Source organism: Dendronephthya gigantea, unplaced genomic scaffold, assembly GCF_004324835.1.
Source record: "Dendronephthya gigantea isolate DGI-Jeju-01 unplaced genomic scaffold, DenGig_1.0 000401F, whole genome shotgun sequence".
NCBI classification, from domain to species: Eukaryota; Metazoa; Cnidaria; class Anthozoa; order Malacalcyonacea; family Nephtheidae; genus Dendronephthya; species Dendronephthya gigantea.
In genome coordinates, this window is record NW_021163411.1 from 62,405 (window position 1) to 79,741 (window position 17,337).

Sequence of the window (17,337 nt, forward strand, 5' to 3'; positions counted from 1 at the left end):
TTTGTCTATAAGCTACTATCAATTCGTGAACGTACACAACATCGATGCGTGGAGAAGTATCGTGGTTGGGGTCTTCAGTGTGAATGGGCGATGGTCTGGCACAATTTATCCTTATGGCGCTATATTCGTCCTGTCAGAAATACATCGTGGTTGGTAGCTCACGGTATCCTTCCTACAGCAGATCGTCTACTCCGATTCGGCATGAACGTCAATCCCTTCTGCCATTGCGGCCAAAATGAAACTCTAGTCCATATATTCACCACCTGTTGTCTCGCCCTTCAACTTGTTTGCTGGTACCACGCCATTCTCCGAAAGTATTCCCCAGCATCACAATTCCCCACTCCCAGTCAGATCCTGTTTGGCTACAAAAGCTCTACTCAAATTCCGCCTGTGTATCCCTGCCTCTTAGGCATCATCAGACATTACGTGTGGACCGCTCGAAATTCATATCGTTTCGACAAAGTGTTTCCCAAGTTTGAGATATCCAGAGATAAGATCAAATCAACTCTTCGATTCCAACTAAAAATACAACATCGACACTGTTCGCCGAAACAATTCTCCGACCTGTGGCTAGTTAACGACACATTTGGCTCCATCACCTCGGCTGAAACTATAGCATTTAGCCCATTCTTAAAATGACTTATGTTAACGCACACCTATATGTAAATATTCTCATTGCGGGTCAAGTATCATGTTTGGCTGCGTCGGGGGATGGGTCTTCCGGAATATCCCCAAGCTAGCAGTGTGTCTTTCTAAGCTTCCTTGGTTGCCCATGCTTGGGACGGACATTGTGGTCCAGAGAGCATGGTTCTGGCTGATGTACCCAGATCCTTTGTTCCTAAACACCCGGGACATTCCATTGCCTTTTAATGTTTGTTATTTTGTACCTCAAAGGCCCTGCAGCATCCTTCGTTGGTATGCCAATGGTGTCCGGCGAGCTGTCTTTTTGTTCTTCGTGGACTTGGTGGTCGCCCTAGAGGAAAGTACTGCCGTTGTTCTCGACAATGTTTGTGATGTAACTCCGTGTCTCTCTTGGCATCTGTCAAGGAGACTTGTAATTTTGTTGTCCCTTCGGCGTATTGTTCTTTCATATGGACTGTCCTGTACTGTCGTTGTGTTTAAAGTGTAGCTCGCCTGCGGACGAGTTACACTGGTGACTTTGGGCCGCTCGCGTCGATCGTGTAATTTCCATCATTACTGCCATTCATTACCATTAGAATACCATTCACGTGTTGTATCATGGCACAGGGGAGAGAATCATACCCTCTGACGATCTGCGTCACTAAGTAGTGGCCCCCTTGGGTAAGGCGATTGCATGGGTCCAGGCTCCATTGCACCGTCGGAGTCGATAAGCCCATCGTCGTTCAACTCAAAATCAGATCAAGTGTAGTATCTGTTCTTATCAGCTTAATATCTGATATGTTAGGCAATGCCTAACTCATATATTAAACTGATTTTTGGCCTTCGGCCCTGGGATTGAAGCTTGCTTCGCCCTGGCCACGGGTTGTCTCGGTATTGCACTACATCCGAGTACGGCCCTCTTCCCCTCAACGGGGGAAGAATAATCATCATTTGAATCGAAACAAAAAACTCGGTCGGTATAAGTAATTTTATCATCTATGGTATCCGATCTAGTAGCTATCTATCTCATATTCAGTCATGCAACCGGTTCTATATTATCATTCAATGCAATAACTTAATTGGCATTGTTCTTTCTAAAATTCTGTTTCGGTAGAGTTAAACCTCACATATCAACTCACGGCCGCTTTCCATTTCAGACGAACCGCCACCGCCGCCGGACTCCTCCATCGATCGGGAAACCAGTTACGAACAGCCGCAATGATAACCAAACGGCGAACGTACGTACCTGTATGAACATTATTCACTACTGTAACGTTAATGACCGCGATCGAAACGCTTCGTTGCCACAATTATAAGTCAACGGCGCTGCCACAAAAGCATACTTACCTGACGCGAGAGGCACCTTGATCAACTAGGAGGTCCTCTCAGGATGAGGCCCTTTCATTGCACTTCGACTGGGTTGACTCCTGCGATTACCCCTAATGTGGGTAACTCGAGCGTATAATTTCTGGTAGTGGGGACCTGCGTTCGCGCTCGTCCCCTTCTCCCTTCGGTTTGGCCTCATAATTCAAAACTGAAAAATCGAAAAACAACAAGTCTAAAACAGCGAAGCAGCGACAATTATTAATGTGCCGCCGCCGCATGCGTGCGTGTGAAAGATAATAACAACTTGATTTTATAACTCGGAAAATCGGAATCTCGGAAAATCGTTTGAAATTCGACACCTATTGATCAGCTCTCGCTACCGATCGATGGATGGCGTGCCATTACTATATATACATATACTACCACCGCTACCGCAGCGTCGAGAGGTTCGTCACACTATATATAACAAGGTCTCGGATATCAGCACATACCACAGCACCACAACTCTTGCGAGGCAACACATCGACGTAGATAAATAAATAACCAACTACCTTTCGGAACTGTTGCGAAAGCAAATGAACGAAAACCGCAAAAAACAGCTCCCCTAACCCTAACCCCAACTTCGACGGTAATGGCTCGGCGGTAGCAGCAAAGCGTGACCGCGAGGACGTCTCGGCAAGCGTAGGTGGCCCGCCGGCCTCGCATCGTACCCGTTCACGAAATAACGAGAGCTGCAGCGACATTGCTTCGCTTCTTCTTCGTGCCGGCGACTGATTCAGCTCGCTCGATCGCACACCAGCAGCGGCCACCAGGTCGAGCGGGCTCGCCGCGGCGCAATAAAGTCTTGGTGGCGAGGCGAAGACGGGTTATCGCTTCTCGGCCTTTTGGCTAAGTACAGTATTAGTTTTTTGAAAAGAATAATGGTTTTCAAGCAAGTTCTCAAGTGATTCAAGAAAGTTGGTGTTTTTCTGTTCCTGTTGGTCTCAAGTTCTTTTCTGGTGTTGCTGTTCTCTTCTGTGTCTTGGTGTGTACTGCTGTTTGGTTGCTGCTCCTAGGGCCTTGGTGGTCCCTCGCTGGTCCACTAGCCTGGGGGCTGTGGTGTCTCTTACTTAGTGTGGTATTATCTGTCCTATTTTGCGTTTCCTTGGCGTCGCGTGTGGACAACAACGTCTGTAGACAAATTGTCGCAGACGGGGTAACATTTTATTTTTTTTCGTGTGTGTTGATTTATTGGTATGCCCATCTACGAGATAAAGCGTGCGGTGGTGGGTACTATCCCTGACTTGGCCTTAAAACCGAAACCTAGTCTGACCGAACTAATTGATGACTTTGAAAGCCAGTTGGGTCCAGCTGGTTTAACTGGCCTGATGGTCAACATAATGCAACATTCGGCAAAATCGTTTATTGTCCATCTTGTAAAACCTGAACAGGTTCCCGAATTTGTGGCGAATGGAATCAATTTTAGAGGTCATCCGGTCAAATTGACTGCTGCAAAGGGAACGACAACTGTCGTTTTAGAGCGGGTTCCTTATGGCCTTAATACTCAGGTCATAGAGGCAGAACTTAAACCCTTTGGCGTTGTAAAGGGTTCGAAGTCTTCCAAAATAAAGGCTTATCAATCTCTAAGGTTGTATTGGAAATGGAACTAAAGCAGTGTATTCCAAGCAGAATCTTTATCCAAGGCAACCCTGTTAATGTCTTCTACAAAGGACAACCCCGATCCTGTTTCGTATGTGGACAAGCAGGCCATGAGGCCAAGTTCTGCCCAACAAAAAAGGGGCCGCGTCGTAATGAGGATCTGGGTCCTCAGAAAGACAAAACCACCCCCGTTAAGGATATTTCTCCTCTTTCGGACAATCGAAAGCGTGCTCGTGTAGTTTTGTCAGATGATGACGATGCTTTGTCATTTTCTGAGGTGGTTAATGGTAACTCTTCGTGGCACCCCCCACCACCGCCCCGTTCGAAAACTCCCTCTCCTAATGATCCACCGGTAGTCAAAGAGGTTCCGCCCAAGGGGACAAATCCATCTACAGCCCTTCCCCATGAACAATCTATTTCTGGGGAAATAGTGGTGGAAAACGAGTTTGTGCCTCCTGTGGAGACTGTAGCAATGGATGTCTCCATGACAAAGCCTGTCATGGAAGCAGAGTCTGAGGACCCTGCAGTCGGTTTGGATGCTTCCAATCCGTCCCGTTCATCCCCTGAGTCGGGTGTAGACGTGCCCTTACCCGCTGATCCGCCGGATCCACCTGCTGAGTTTGTCACTCCACCAACCGATCCAGCTGAATCTCAAGAATCTGATAAAGCAAAGGTGTCTTCTGGTACTGATTTAGTCAGAAAGTTAATGGAGGGTTCCAAAAAAACCCTGGTTCCCCGGCCTACCCTACCACCATCGTCGTCATCTTCTGGTTCCTCCTCCAGTGAGAAGAAGATTGTGCAAAAAACTCGCAGGAACGTGTCTGGATCTGTTATAGCTTCACCACTTTCTGGTCGCAAATCTACTCGCCCAAGCCCGCTACCTACCGGCTGCGGTGTAATTCCTACGTCTCCGAACATTTTTTCCACCTTAACCGATGAAGGAGAATCGCAATAAGATCGTAACAATTAATTGTCAGGGACTGTGGTCCCTGGATGCTCGACTTGTCTTTTTTTTGTGGCTAACTTGTTTCTGTCCGGACATTGTCTGTCTGCAGGAAACGCACGCGACCTCTATCGCCGAATTCCAGGGTTGGTTAGACTCACATAATTGTGCTTCTAATTCCACCCAGTATAAATGTGTTAGTTCCCCGGGTAGCGCGCGTTCCTCGGGTGTTGCCATTCTTTACCGTTCTAAATTCCAGGTGGAGTGTACGAAGAGGGATGATGAGGGAAGACTCGTTGTTGCCGAGTTCTCTGGTGACAGTGGTGATTTCCAAGTCATGTGCCTCTACGCGCCTAACGATAAAACCGAAGGGAAACATTTTTTTGAGTCCCTTTACCAAGCAATCGATCCTGACATCCCTTTGTTGATGTGCGGTGACTTCAACGCGACAGTTGATCCTCGTATTGATCGTTTCGGTTGTAATCCCGACTCCCCATGGGCAAACAATTGGGCCTCCACTCATCACGATCTGATGAGTACATTCGAACTGTATGACACCTGGCGTGCTTTACATCAGGGAGTTAAGGAGTTCACCTGGAGGAGGACGAATGGTTCCCAGGGGTCTAGAATCGATATGATTTGGCTGTCGAAAAGATGGATGGGTCGGGTCCATGTTGTAGATATAGCTCCTTTTCTTCGCTCTGATCACAGTTGTGTGTATCTGGAGTTGGACCTCCCCAGTGGGGTGGAACGTGGACCAGGTTGTTGGAAGTTCAACGTTTCGCTTCTTCAGAACGAAGCCTTTTGTGCTGAAGTTGAAAAATTTTGGCACAGCTGGCGCCGAGAGCGCAGTCGGTTTGTCCGGCTTTCGAATTGGTATGAAGCAGGCAAGACAAAGCTCCGCGCTTTGGTTCGGGATTTTTCAAAGCAACTTGCTAGGGAAAAGAACGAACGTATTTTGTTGTTGAACGTCCAGCTTAAAGATCTCGAGAAACGGGCCCATGATGGTAACAATCTCTCCGTGCTTCTTGAGGAAACGAGGGCTGAACTTGATGAACTGTTGCTTCATCGGGCTCAGGGTGCTCGGTTACGGGCGAGAATCCAGGATGCTGAAGAAGGGGAGAGATCGACGTCTTATTTCCTGAGACAGGAAAAGGTTCGTGGTCAGCGGAGACTGATTGATGCCATTAGGCGGAAACATGGCTCCACGGCAACGAGCACGAAAGATGTCTTGAACGTCTGGCGAGATTTCTACTTCGACTTATTCTCATCTCAAGAATTAGTTGAAGAAGATCAAGAGCTGTTCCTGAACAGCATAGAACGTACTCTGTCGCCAGAAGATTCGGAGTTATGTGAAGGTGACCTCACGATCGAGGAATGTTGGAGAGCTGTCTCCAAGATGTCCAAAGCCAAAACGCCCGGGGTAGATGGTTTCCCGGCTGAATTTTTATTCGGTTCTGGAAGCTGTTGGGCCCAGATTTGGTCGAGGTGCTTAACTCCTGTTACCATCAAGGTGTTCTACCAAAATCCCTAAGATGCGGTGCAATTTCGCTTCTTTTTAAGAAGGGGGATTGTCTTGATGCAGTGAATTGGCGTCCGATAACACTCTTGTGTGTGGACTACAAGATCGCCGCAAAAGCTTTAGCTAATCGACTTCTTGCCGTAATTGCGACCGTTGTTTCGCCCGATCAGTCCTGTGGAATTCCGGGTCGCTTTTGTGGTGAGAATGTGCGACTTCTGTTAGATGTCGCCGATTATGCAGACCGTTACAACGTTCCGGGAGCAATTGTCTCCCTGGATCAAGAAAAGGCCTTTGATCGTGTGGAATTTTCCTTCATGATGAAAGTCCTTGACCGCATGGGATTTGGCTCGTCGTTTAGGCGCTGGATAAGACTTCTTTACACCGATGTGGTTTCTGCAGTCTCTGTGAATGGATTCCTCACGGATTTCTTTCCGGTGACTCGGGGAGTACGTCAAGGGTGTCCGCTCTCGCCGTTATTGTATGTCTTGGTGATGGAATCTTTGGCATGTGCAGTTCGCGGTGATCCAAACATCGACGGTTTTCCTCTCCCCGGAGGAAACAACGTCGTGAAACTGTCACAATATGCCGATGATACGTCTTGTCTCGTTTGCCGCGATGGTTCTCTCATCGCACTTTTTGGTTTGTTTGCGAAGTATGAGCGTGCAAGCGGCGCTAGGCTGAATCAGGGCAAATGCTCAGGAGCTACAGTTTACTTCTTGGTTCCTGGCGTAATCGTACTTCGCTACCAGTGGATATTCGGTGGTCTTCCAGCCACATCAAGGTCCTAGGAACGAGAATCTCCGCAGGGGGTGATCAGGACTGGGAGCCTGCGTTACGAACGCTGGAAGCAATCTTTCATTCCTGGCAACGCCGTCAGTTATCATACCGAGGTCGCGCGATAATTGCATGCGTACTGGGTGTGAGCCGTTTCTGGTACTTGGGTTCCACGGTATCGGTAAGTTCACATCTGGTACATAGGATAGATAACTTATGTTTGACTTCGTGTGGGACAATAAAGGGGAGTGGCTCAAGAGGGTCTCGGTCTGTCAGCCCTTTTTCCAATGGAGGATTAGGTGTTGTCAACGTGTCTCTGAAGCTAGCATCACTCCTGGTGATGTGGGTGAAACGCTTCCTTGTTGGTACAGAGCATCCGTGGAAGTGTTTTTTCCGACACTTCCTCCGCCGGGCATTTCTTGCCGAACCAGTCAATCGAGTATTCAACCTCAAGCACGTGGGATCATCAACTCTACGTCGCCTCCCAGACTTTTACCATCAAGTCATCCTAGCATGGCTACGATTAGGAGGTGGCCTTAATGATGGGGTCCCTGTGAACAATCAACAAATGCAGTTGTTTGATCTTACTGCTAAAGTTGCGTACTTAGCATTGCAACCGTCAGTGGCTCATCGTTGTTTGGGCAAGTTTCAGCAGTATGAACTCCATTGGCCAAATATTTGGAAGGACTTATCTCTGCTGTTTATCGATCGTCCGGTATGGAAAACGAATTGGTTAATATGTCATGGTATCCTGCCAACTGCGGACCGTTTATCCAAGTGGGGAGTAATCTTTAATCATATGAACTGTCATTGTGGTGCTTTGGAGTCTCAGCAACACCTTTATGAGTCCTGTCCTGTGGCTAAAGAAATGGTTGACTGGTTCGAGGGGTTGTTAAGCCGCTGGCCTCGTTTCGGGCGCCAGCTTTCGAACGCAGAAGTCCGGTTTGGTTTTGCGGCTTCGGTCAAAATTCCAGCCGGATATAAATTTCTCTTGGCAACCCTCAGACATTACATCTGGGTCGCTAGAAATGCCTGGCAATTTGAGGATATCCGTCCAGATCCCTGGGGCTTGGTTGAGAAAATCGTGTCTTCATTCCGATTTGTCTCAATGGTCCAACGGCGTCAAACAAGTGAAGTGTTTTACACTAACGAGTGGCTTGCTGGGGGAGTGCTGAAGTCTTTGTTGACGGTCTCTGATGCTTCTCGTCCAAGAGAGTCGACTCCCACCCCTCCTGTGGTCGGTTAATTCTGGTTAACGGCTCGGTGTTTTCTCCGTAAGGAGATTAGCCGAGCAACGGCGTGTTGAATTTTGTTTGGCACGTCCTCTTTAAGCCGTATACCTTCTTTTAGGTTATAGGGTCATGCCCTTGCCCCGTAAATGGAGGTAGCGTCTCCTGCCCCAGGAAGGGGGGTGGTCTACCCGGCCTCCCTTTCTCTCTGCATGCCCCCGCGTGCGTTTCCAGCCTTTGTCCTGTTTTTTTGTCAAGTCCGGTTTTTTTGCAGACACAGCGGTCGCTTTTACTAGTTGTACTGCTGTTGCCTGTTTGTGAGCCCAGTTTTGTTTAATGTTTGTTTAATGTTTGTTTTTGTTTTGTCAGGGATCCTACTTGGGAGTAGCCATTCTTGGCTTGCTTTCAGGTAGATTGCAATTTGTAACCGGGGTTGAGACGGGTGCCCTATTGGGTGTCTCTGCTTAGCCTTGGGCTTCCTTTTCGGGAAGCAGAATTTTCGATCTGGTTTTGGGCCCATGGGCCGCTCATGTCGTTTCACGCTTACCACGTGCTTTACATCATCCATCCACCATCCACGGTTGTTTCATGGCATGGGAGAGAGGCTCACAACCTCTGTCGATCTGCGTCGCTTGTAGCGGCCTCCCTGGGTGTGGCAACACGAAGGGTTCAGGCTCCATTGCACCGTCGGAGACGACAAGCCAGTTGTCGTTCGATCCAAAATAAGATCAAGTGTAGTATCTGTTCTTATCAGCTTAATATCTGATATGTTAGGCAATGCCTAACTCATATATTAAACTGATTTTTGGCCTTCGGCCCTGGGATTGAAGCTTGCTTCGCCCTGGCCACGGGTTGTCTCGGTATTGCACTACATCCGAGTATGGCCCTCTTCCCCTCAACGGGGGAAGAATCAAATCATTTGAATCGAAACAAAAAATTCCCTCGGTATAAGTAATTTTATCATCTATAGCATCCAATCTAGTAGCTATCTATCTCATATTCAGTCATGCAACCGGTTCTATATTATTATTATTCAATGCAATAACTTAATTGGCATTGTTCTTTCTAAAATTCTGTTTCGGTAGAGTTAAACCTCACATATCAACTCACGGCCGCTTTCCATTTCAGACGAACCGCCGCCGCCGCCGCCGCCGGACTCCTCGATCGATCGGGAAACCAGTTACGAACAGCCGCATTGATAACCGAAACGGCGAACGTACGTACCTGTATAAACATTATTCACTACGTAACGTTAACGACCGCGATCGAAACGCTTCGTCGCCACAGTTATAAGTCAACGGCGCTGCCACAAAAGCATACTTACCTGACGCGAGAGGCACCTTGTAATTTTAGGGTGTCTAGTCTAGTGAGTATCTTTTCCCAAGGGGTGAACACTAGGTTTACTGGCCCTTGTTTTCTCTTCTTTGATTATTTATTCAGGGGGGGCAAAGGACGGCCTTTGCTGGACTCCCTGTAGGTCTTTTTATTTTATTTTATTTTATTTTATTTGGGGGGCAAAGGACTAGCCTTTGCTGGACCCCTTTCTTTGTTGTTTCTTTTTGGGGGGGCAAAGGACTGCCTTTGCTGGACTCCCTTTCTGTGTTTTCCAGGGGGGGCAAAGGACTAGCCTTTGCTGGACTCCCTTATTTCTGTTTCTTGGGGGGCAAAGGACTAGCCTTTGCTGGACTCCCTTATTTCTGTGTGTTTTTTCTTGGGGGGCAAAGGACTAGCCTTTGCTGGACTCTTTTGTGTCTATATTTCTTTGTGTCTATATTTGGCACAGACCTTTCTGGTGATACTTTTTATTAGTATCCTTTTTTTCAGAGGTTGATTTGTATATATTTCTGTGTTTATAAACCTCTTAATTTTTCACGATGTCTTGTCCTGACTTCACTGCTGCTGATTTTGCCAAATGGAATAAAACATCATCCATTTTCAAAATTCCAGCACGTTTGATTGCAAAGGAAGCTATCAAGGATGTTAGGATAGCATTGATCGATGCCATTGGTGCCGACCGGGTTTCGTGTGTGCAGGCCCTGCCAGATAAATGTTTTCGTGTTGAATTTACGGCAGAGTCTTACAATGTTGGCTACCAAACTAATGGTTTATCTTTTAGGGGAATCACCATCACCCCATCTCCGGCATATGAGACATTAACTAGGGTGATTGTTGACCGCGCCCCTGTCCAGATGCCGGATAAGTATTTCTCTGCGGCATTGTCACCATATGGTCGTGTGGTTAGCGTTCAGCACTTGTCTGTTCGAAAATACCCCCATATTAAAACCGGGACCCGCATGGTGATAATGTCCATTAACAAGCCTATCCCGCCAGTGCTTCAACTTGCAAACTTTTCTTGTGCAGTGAAGTACCGGGGCTAGCCAAATTACTGCTTTGGCTGCAAGTCCTTTGGGCATGTGCCTCGTCAGTGCCCAAATCATAAGGATAAAGGGCGTAAGGTCCCAAACCGTTCATCTTCGGTCAAGCCTTCTGAGACTGCTGGCAAGACAGTTGGCTCTGAAAGTAATGAGCGGGTTGCTGTGGTTGATGTACCAGCCCAAAACGCAAAGCTATCTCTACCAAAGTCTATTTTTCCACCTCAGACCTCCGGTGTGCCAATGGAGATATCTTCTACGGTATCTTCAGAGGTATCTAGGGATAGTAGGGTTGGGCTGTCCATATGCATCAGCCAGTTTTCCAAAATTTCGGAGTCTGTCTCCTTCAATGGCACTTTCTCTTGCTCGAGAGAAGTTACTGTCATGGAGCATAGAGTGGTTAAGCCTCGTCCCCCAAAGAAGGATAACTTTATCCGGAAGGGGATCAATAAGAGGCGTAAGATCAACCGCTCTACCCTTATAGAGACGAAGCGTGTTTCACCCGTTGCTCTATCCGTTCCTCTTCCTCCTCCTGCTACTTTGGATGTCCCTTCTATTCCAGTAGCTAATCGTTTTCAGGCCCTCAAAGACCATCTGGAGGACCTTAACGATTTGGACGTCCTTGGACAGTCGGTGGTAGACACCGAGTTGGTTGTTTCCCCACTGTTCATTCTGCGGAGGCGGAGGCTTTGCCTTCTCCGGAGCGAACACCGGTTGCCTCTACACCTCGACCGGCTCTCTCAGAATCTTCTTCGCAGGATTCAGAGGGAGAGTTCTCATCGCCTCCTGCTACACCTCGGGTGACTGCCGCTGAAACAGCAATTGTCCCCATTGATTATCGATTCCCTGATGAGGATGGTACTCCTAAATCAATGGGGGGAATGCTACTCTGCTCTTCTGCTCCTGCTGCTGGGACATCCTCAGCGGCATCTTCTTCCGTGCCATCCTTGCGTGGCCTAGACTCGCACCAACATACATTGGTGGCGATTTTAACGCCGTGCTTGATCCTAATTTAGATCGCTGGCGTCGCAGGTCCTACACTGGAACATCAAGGAACTCGCTGAGGCAGGAGAGTGTTACAGCTTTACAGTCTCTGCTTTCTGCCACGCAAACATACCCTGTTTGGCGGACCCTTCACCCTTCAGACATCACCTTTTCTTGGACCATGCTTCGGGAGAGTTCTCCTCCCGTATTGATATGGTGTGGGCTCCCACTATTTTTGAGCAGTCTATTGTTAGCTGCGAATATCACCCCTCTTTCTTTTCTGACCACCGTTACCTCCTAGTTAACTTTAACATTGGTGACTTTTTTGTTCGTGGTCCAGAGGTTTGGAAGTTTAACACTTCTCTTTTAGAGGATCCAGAGTATGGCAAGCTAGTGCGGTCCTTTTGGTCTTTCTGGCAAGGCCAGGAAGATCTCTCTATATATAGTTCTTCCCGTGATTGGTGGGATCAGGGAAAGTTTTATCTGCGGGAGATCACTCGTTCTTTTGCTCGCTCCAAGGCTGCGGGTCAGTCGAAGGAGAAGAATAATTTAGAGAGAAAAATTAAAGATCTACAGTCTCTCTTTGATGCGGGTGATTCTTCTGCTTTTGCCCAACTTTGCTCGCTGCAGGAGCAGCTGCGTGGCATTCACCTCAGGGAGGCAAAGGCCTCTCAAGTTCGCTCTCGTGTCCGCTGGGCCGAGGAGGGGGAGAAATCGTCCAGCTTCTTTCTCAGTTTGGAGAAGAAGCACAGGGCTAAACAGTCTAAACAAAGATTCGTGACCCCGACTCTGGCATTATCCATCACGATCCTTTTGACATCTTGGGTACGTGGCAGCGATACTACGAGCGGATCTTTACCACCGAGGTGTGTGACACCACCGCACAGGAGCAAATGTTGGGTAACCTTAAACGCTCCCTCAGCGAGGCGGACAAGGAATCTTGCGAGGGAAAATTATCCAGCCAGAGTGCTTTCGGGCTCTCTCTGGAATGGCACGTGGCAAGACGCCGGGTTCGGATGGCTTCCCCATGGAGTTTTTCCTCCACTTTTGGGATGACCTCGGAGCTGATCTTGTCCGTGTTTTGAACATTGCATATGATGAGGGCTGCTTATCCGTGTCTCAGAGACGTGGCCTCATCATAGTTTATATAAAAAAGGTGACCATCTGGAAACCAAAAATATCGTCCCATCAGCCTGCTCAATGTGGACTATAAGATCGCCACAAGAGCTTTGAGCGGTAGGCTGTTGCGTGTTTTGGGATCCATCGTCGGTTCGGATCAAACGTGTGGCATTCCTGGCCGCACGATCTCGGAAAATCTCTCGCTGGTGAGAGATCTCATCGAGTACGCCGACCGATTAGACATGCCCTTGGCCATTCTCTCATTAGATCAAGAGAAGGCCTTTGATCGCGTTAACTGGGCTTTCCTCCAGCGGGTTCTGGAGCGTTTCGGTTTTGGCGATTCCTTCCGGCGATGGATCGACCTTTTTTATACAAACATTGAGTCTGCCGTTGTCATCAATGGTTGGACTTCTTCCTTTTTCTCTCCCTCTAGGGGAGTTCGACAAGGGTGTCCGTTATCACCCCTTCTCTACGTGCTTTGCATCGAGGTCTTAGCTGTTGCCATCCGTGCCTGTCCAGATATTCCAGGAGTAGCCTTGCCGGGCCGTGACACTTTCTTCAAGTGTTCCGGCTATGCCGATGACACGTCGATTGCTATCACACGGACGGCTCTTTCAGGCTGCTTTCAAGGTCTATGGACAGTACGAGCTTGCCTCTGGTGCAAAGCTCAACCGTACAAAATCGAAGGGCTTTGGTTGGGAGCTTGGAAAGATCGCCAAGACTCGCCATGGGGTATCCAGTGGGTGAAAGAACTCCCACTTCTTGGAGCCACCTTTAGCGCTGGAGACTATTCCGTTGCACCTGGGAAGCTCCGGTCGCGAAGGTTGAGTCTCGCCTGGCCTCATGGAAGGGTCGCCAGTTGACCTTGCAGGGCAAGGCAACTGTTATAAATACCCTTGCTCTCAGCCAAATTTGGCATCTTTGTCACAACTTTGTAATCCCAGATTGGGCTTGTCGTCGCTTGAAGAAGGCAGTCTGGGGTTTCTTTTGGTCTGGCCGCAAAGAGCTTGTGGCCAGGAAAACCGTTTGTCTTCCCAAGAGTCAGGGTGGGTTTGGAGTTATAGACTTTGAACTGAAAGCGCTGGCGTTCTCCGTTCAATGGGTCCGCCGCTACTTCATGCTCACCGCTGGCAATTGGAAGCCTTTTTTAGCTTTTATATTATTTCTTGTACTCTCTCTATCCAGCACAATTCTTTGCTACGAGTAACCATACTCGTCAGTTACTGTCTCTCCTCCCTCCGTACTACCAACAAATCGCACGCGCCTGGTTCACTTTTGACGGTGGAACTATATCAGGCGTTCCATCTCTTCAGGTATCCACTCCACGACCACGCACTCTTTTCGATGTCACCTCCCGTTCGGCCTACGTCATCGGTCGAAACAGAATTAAGCATGAGCCTCACTGCATTGGCAAGTTCTTACCAACATATGGTCCTGTACTGGTCCGAAACATGGAATCAGATCCATTCAACATCCCTGGACCGACCCATAGTTGATGTGAACTGGAAGATCGCGCATGGAGTTCTCTACACCGCCTCCCGTCTCGTTACTTCTTTTGGGATGGCAATATAGATCTCCAATGCCATTGCCGTGCAGCTGATGAAACTCCGGAGCATCTCTTCTTCGAGTGCTCGTACGCTCAAATTCTGTTGGGATGGGTGCATTACCATCTCGTGCAGGTTGACAAGAATGCGGAACCCTTCACCGTTGAAGAGTTGTTGTTTGGCCTCTGCAAGCAGCGTCGTCCCGACGTCCCTATCGTCATCAAGTGGATGCTTCAGGTGGTCAAACATCACTTATGGGTTTCTAGGTGCGACTATCGATTCCGGGATGTTTTGCGGACGGAGGCAGAGATCTTACAGGCTGTGATTGAGAGAATCAAATTTCTTCTTGGTGTCCTTGCTCGCCGTTGCCGTTCTGTTACGGATTCTCAAACTTTCGAGAAAGAATGGCTAGCAAAGAAAACCTTAGGACACTTTGAAGGCGAGAAGCTGGTCTTCTCTTTTAATTAATTAATTAAATTTATTTCTATTTTTATTATTTCTATTTTTATTAATAGGTTTAAATATACCCACCGCGTCAATAAATAATAGCGGGTGTATTTAAAGAGGTGGTAGGGATCGTCCCCCTAGCTCGTTTGCGTGCCGGTCGCACCCTCCTCGATTTTGGTTAAATCCATTGCACTTTCCTCAGTAGGAAAGGATTTACCAAGTTCAAAATAAAACTTACCTGACGCGAGAGGCACCTTGATCAACTAGGAGGTCCTCTCAGGATGAGGCCCTTTCATTGCACTTCGACTGGGTTGACTCCTGCGATTACCCCTAATGTGGGTAACTCGAGCGTATAATTTCTGGTAGTGGGGACCTGCGTTCGCGCTCGTCCCCTTCTCCCTTAGGAGGTTCAGCCTCATAATTCAAAACTGAAAAATCGAAAAACAACAAGTCTAAAACGGCGAAGCAGCGACAATTATTAATGTGCCGCCGCGTGCGTGCGTGCGTGCGTGTGAAAGATAATAACAACTTGATTTTATAACTCGGAAAATCGGAATCTCGGAAAATCGTTTGAAATTCGACACCTATTGATCAGCTCTCGCTACCGATCGACGAGGCGTGCCATTACTGTATATACATATACTACCACCGCTACCGCAGCGTCGAGAGGTTCGTCACACTATATATAACAACGTCTCGATATCAGCACATACCACAGCACCACAACTCTTGCGAGACAACACATCGACGTAGATAAATAAATAACCAACTACCTTTCGGAACTGTTGTGAAAGCAAATGACCGAAAACCACAAAAAACAGCTCCCCTAACCCTAACCCCAACTCTCGACGGTAATGGCTCGGCAGCAGCAAAGCGTGACCGCGAGGACGTCTTGGCAAGCGCAGGCGGCCGCCGGCCTCGCATCGTACCCGTTCACAAAATAACGAGAGCTGCAGCGACATTGCTTTGCTTCTTCTTCGTGCCGGCGACTGATTCAGCTCGCTCGATCCACACCAGCAGCGGCCACCGGGTCGAGCGGGCTCGTCGACGCCAATAAAGTCTTGGTGGCGAGGCGAAGACGGTTATCGCTTCTCGGTTTTTGGCTAAGTTTTGAAGGAATTCGGTGTTTACTCGAAAAGAATATATCTGTTTTGAAAAGAATTATTGTTGTGGTGCAAGATCAAGATTGGGCTTGTTTTTGTCTTGGTCTTGGTTTCTATTGGTGGTCCATTGGTCCTCTGGTGGTTCACTGTTGTTTCGTAGTCCTCTGGTATCGATCGCCTTGCGTGGTTGACTGGTCTCGGGCTGTTCGTGGTGTGGTGTCCTGGTGTGCATCAGTGCGCACGCTTCATTGGGATGGCCGCTATACCGCATGCCGATCGTGCTTTGGTGGGGCTTTTAGCAGAATTGTCCCTACTGGAGGGGAAATCGATCACTTTACAAGAACTCGTTTATGACTTCTGCCAGCAATCGGAAAACGCCTCTACGTGGATTGAAAATGTCATGCAAACTGGTGCATCATCGTTACTTATCCACTGTCGTTCAGCTCAAGCTGCTGTCGAACTACGTGCTGAGGGTTTGGCTTTTAGAGGCCATCCCATTAAGCTGATGCCTGTACCAAGTATTCAATGGGTAAAACTGACGAGGGTTATGTACGGCACGACGGAAAATTCGATCAAATCTCGTCTCTCAGAATATGGCAATGTTCTGAAAATGCGTCGAGAGAGTGTAAAGGTATTGGCATCTCCGTCTACACAGTTAAGATGGACCAAAAAACCAATACCTTCCCGCATCACGTTAAACCACCATCCAGTAAATATTTTTTACCGGGGCCAGATACAGCAATGTTTCCGCTGTGAACAAACCGGGCACATTTCAAGAAACTGTCCACGTAAGAAGTCAGCGTCCCTGCCTCCCCCTTTCGTTGTCCGCTACAAATAGATGTGATCCAAAAAGATCCGATTCCTGATGATGTGGTTTCAACACAAGTAGACCTATCTCCGTCTCTTTCCTCTGAAGAAACTCCACGCAACGTCGAGTCTGGGAAGCGTTTGCATGTCACCGCTTCCTCACAGCTTGCTAAGCAACAAAGAACTGACAAACAATCTGATGATCCCTTGCCTCCGCTTCCTTCGATGCGTCTGCTGATGATATGGACGAGGATGGTCCTGTTGATTATGTTGACTTCGAGCAAGCTCAGCTGAAACTTGAAGCTCTTGCTGAGGTGACCGAAGATGATCGTAAAGAGATTGAAGAGTTGAACGAACTGGTGGTATTGGCTGACTTGCCGCGTTTCAAAAAAGCCTTTGCTTTTCGTCATCCCACGTTGACAACTTCGAAAGAAGATGCATATCTCTCTGAGGCCCTTGAGGCAATTCCTTTGACATCACCCCCTGATTTTGAGTTCCTTGATGATAAGGCTCTCACGCAACCACCGTTTCCAGCAGATCTACAACCTGACCCTAATGTTCCTTATACTCAGTTTGAATTATTTTTCTCCTGGTATTATGCCGCGAAGGCAATGCCCAAGCTTTTGGATAGTCCAACTCAGGAAGATCTTTTGTTTATTAGAGAGCTAGATCCAACTATTCACTCTGCATACATAAACTTTTTTGCGTATACTCATCCTGAATATATAAACGCTATTGAAGACATTGATGATGACTTGAAAGATGCACTCTTTGCCTTGGTTGCAAAGGGTAACGCTTTTTTATTAATGTAGATCATTAATTTTTATTCCGGTTTCTTCTTGGTCCTAATTGTTTTAAATGGAAAATGGTTTGCGGGTCAAACCTAGCTGGCTAATTCAATTGGGTAA

General features: G+C 47.8%; 4 non-coding genes across 4 annotated transcripts; all 4 read left to right on the forward strand.

Annotated features, from left to right (window-relative positions):
* The first annotated feature begins 1,363 nt into the window (after nt 1-1,363).
* LOC114542806 lies at nt 1,364-1,546 on the forward strand. Its single transcript, XR_003689775.1, has one exon. It is a non-coding gene; the product is annotated as a U2 spliceosomal RNA (small nuclear RNA).
* Nucleotides 1,547-1,960: 414 nt separating this feature from the next.
* Nucleotides 1,961-2,124, forward strand: LOC114542818. The gene has a single exon (XR_003689784.1). It is a non-coding gene; the product is annotated as a U1 spliceosomal RNA (small nuclear RNA).
* A 6,630-nt stretch (nt 2,125-8,754) lies between these two features.
* LOC114542808 lies at nt 8,755-8,947 on the forward strand. The gene has a single exon (XR_003689777.1). It is a non-coding gene; the product is annotated as a U2 spliceosomal RNA (small nuclear RNA).
* A 5,802-nt stretch (nt 8,948-14,749) lies between these two features.
* Nucleotides 14,750-14,913, forward strand: LOC114542803. Its single transcript, XR_003689772.1, has one exon. It is a non-coding gene; the product is annotated as a U1 spliceosomal RNA (small nuclear RNA).
* The last annotated feature ends 2,424 nt before the right edge of the window (nt 14,914-17,337 follow it).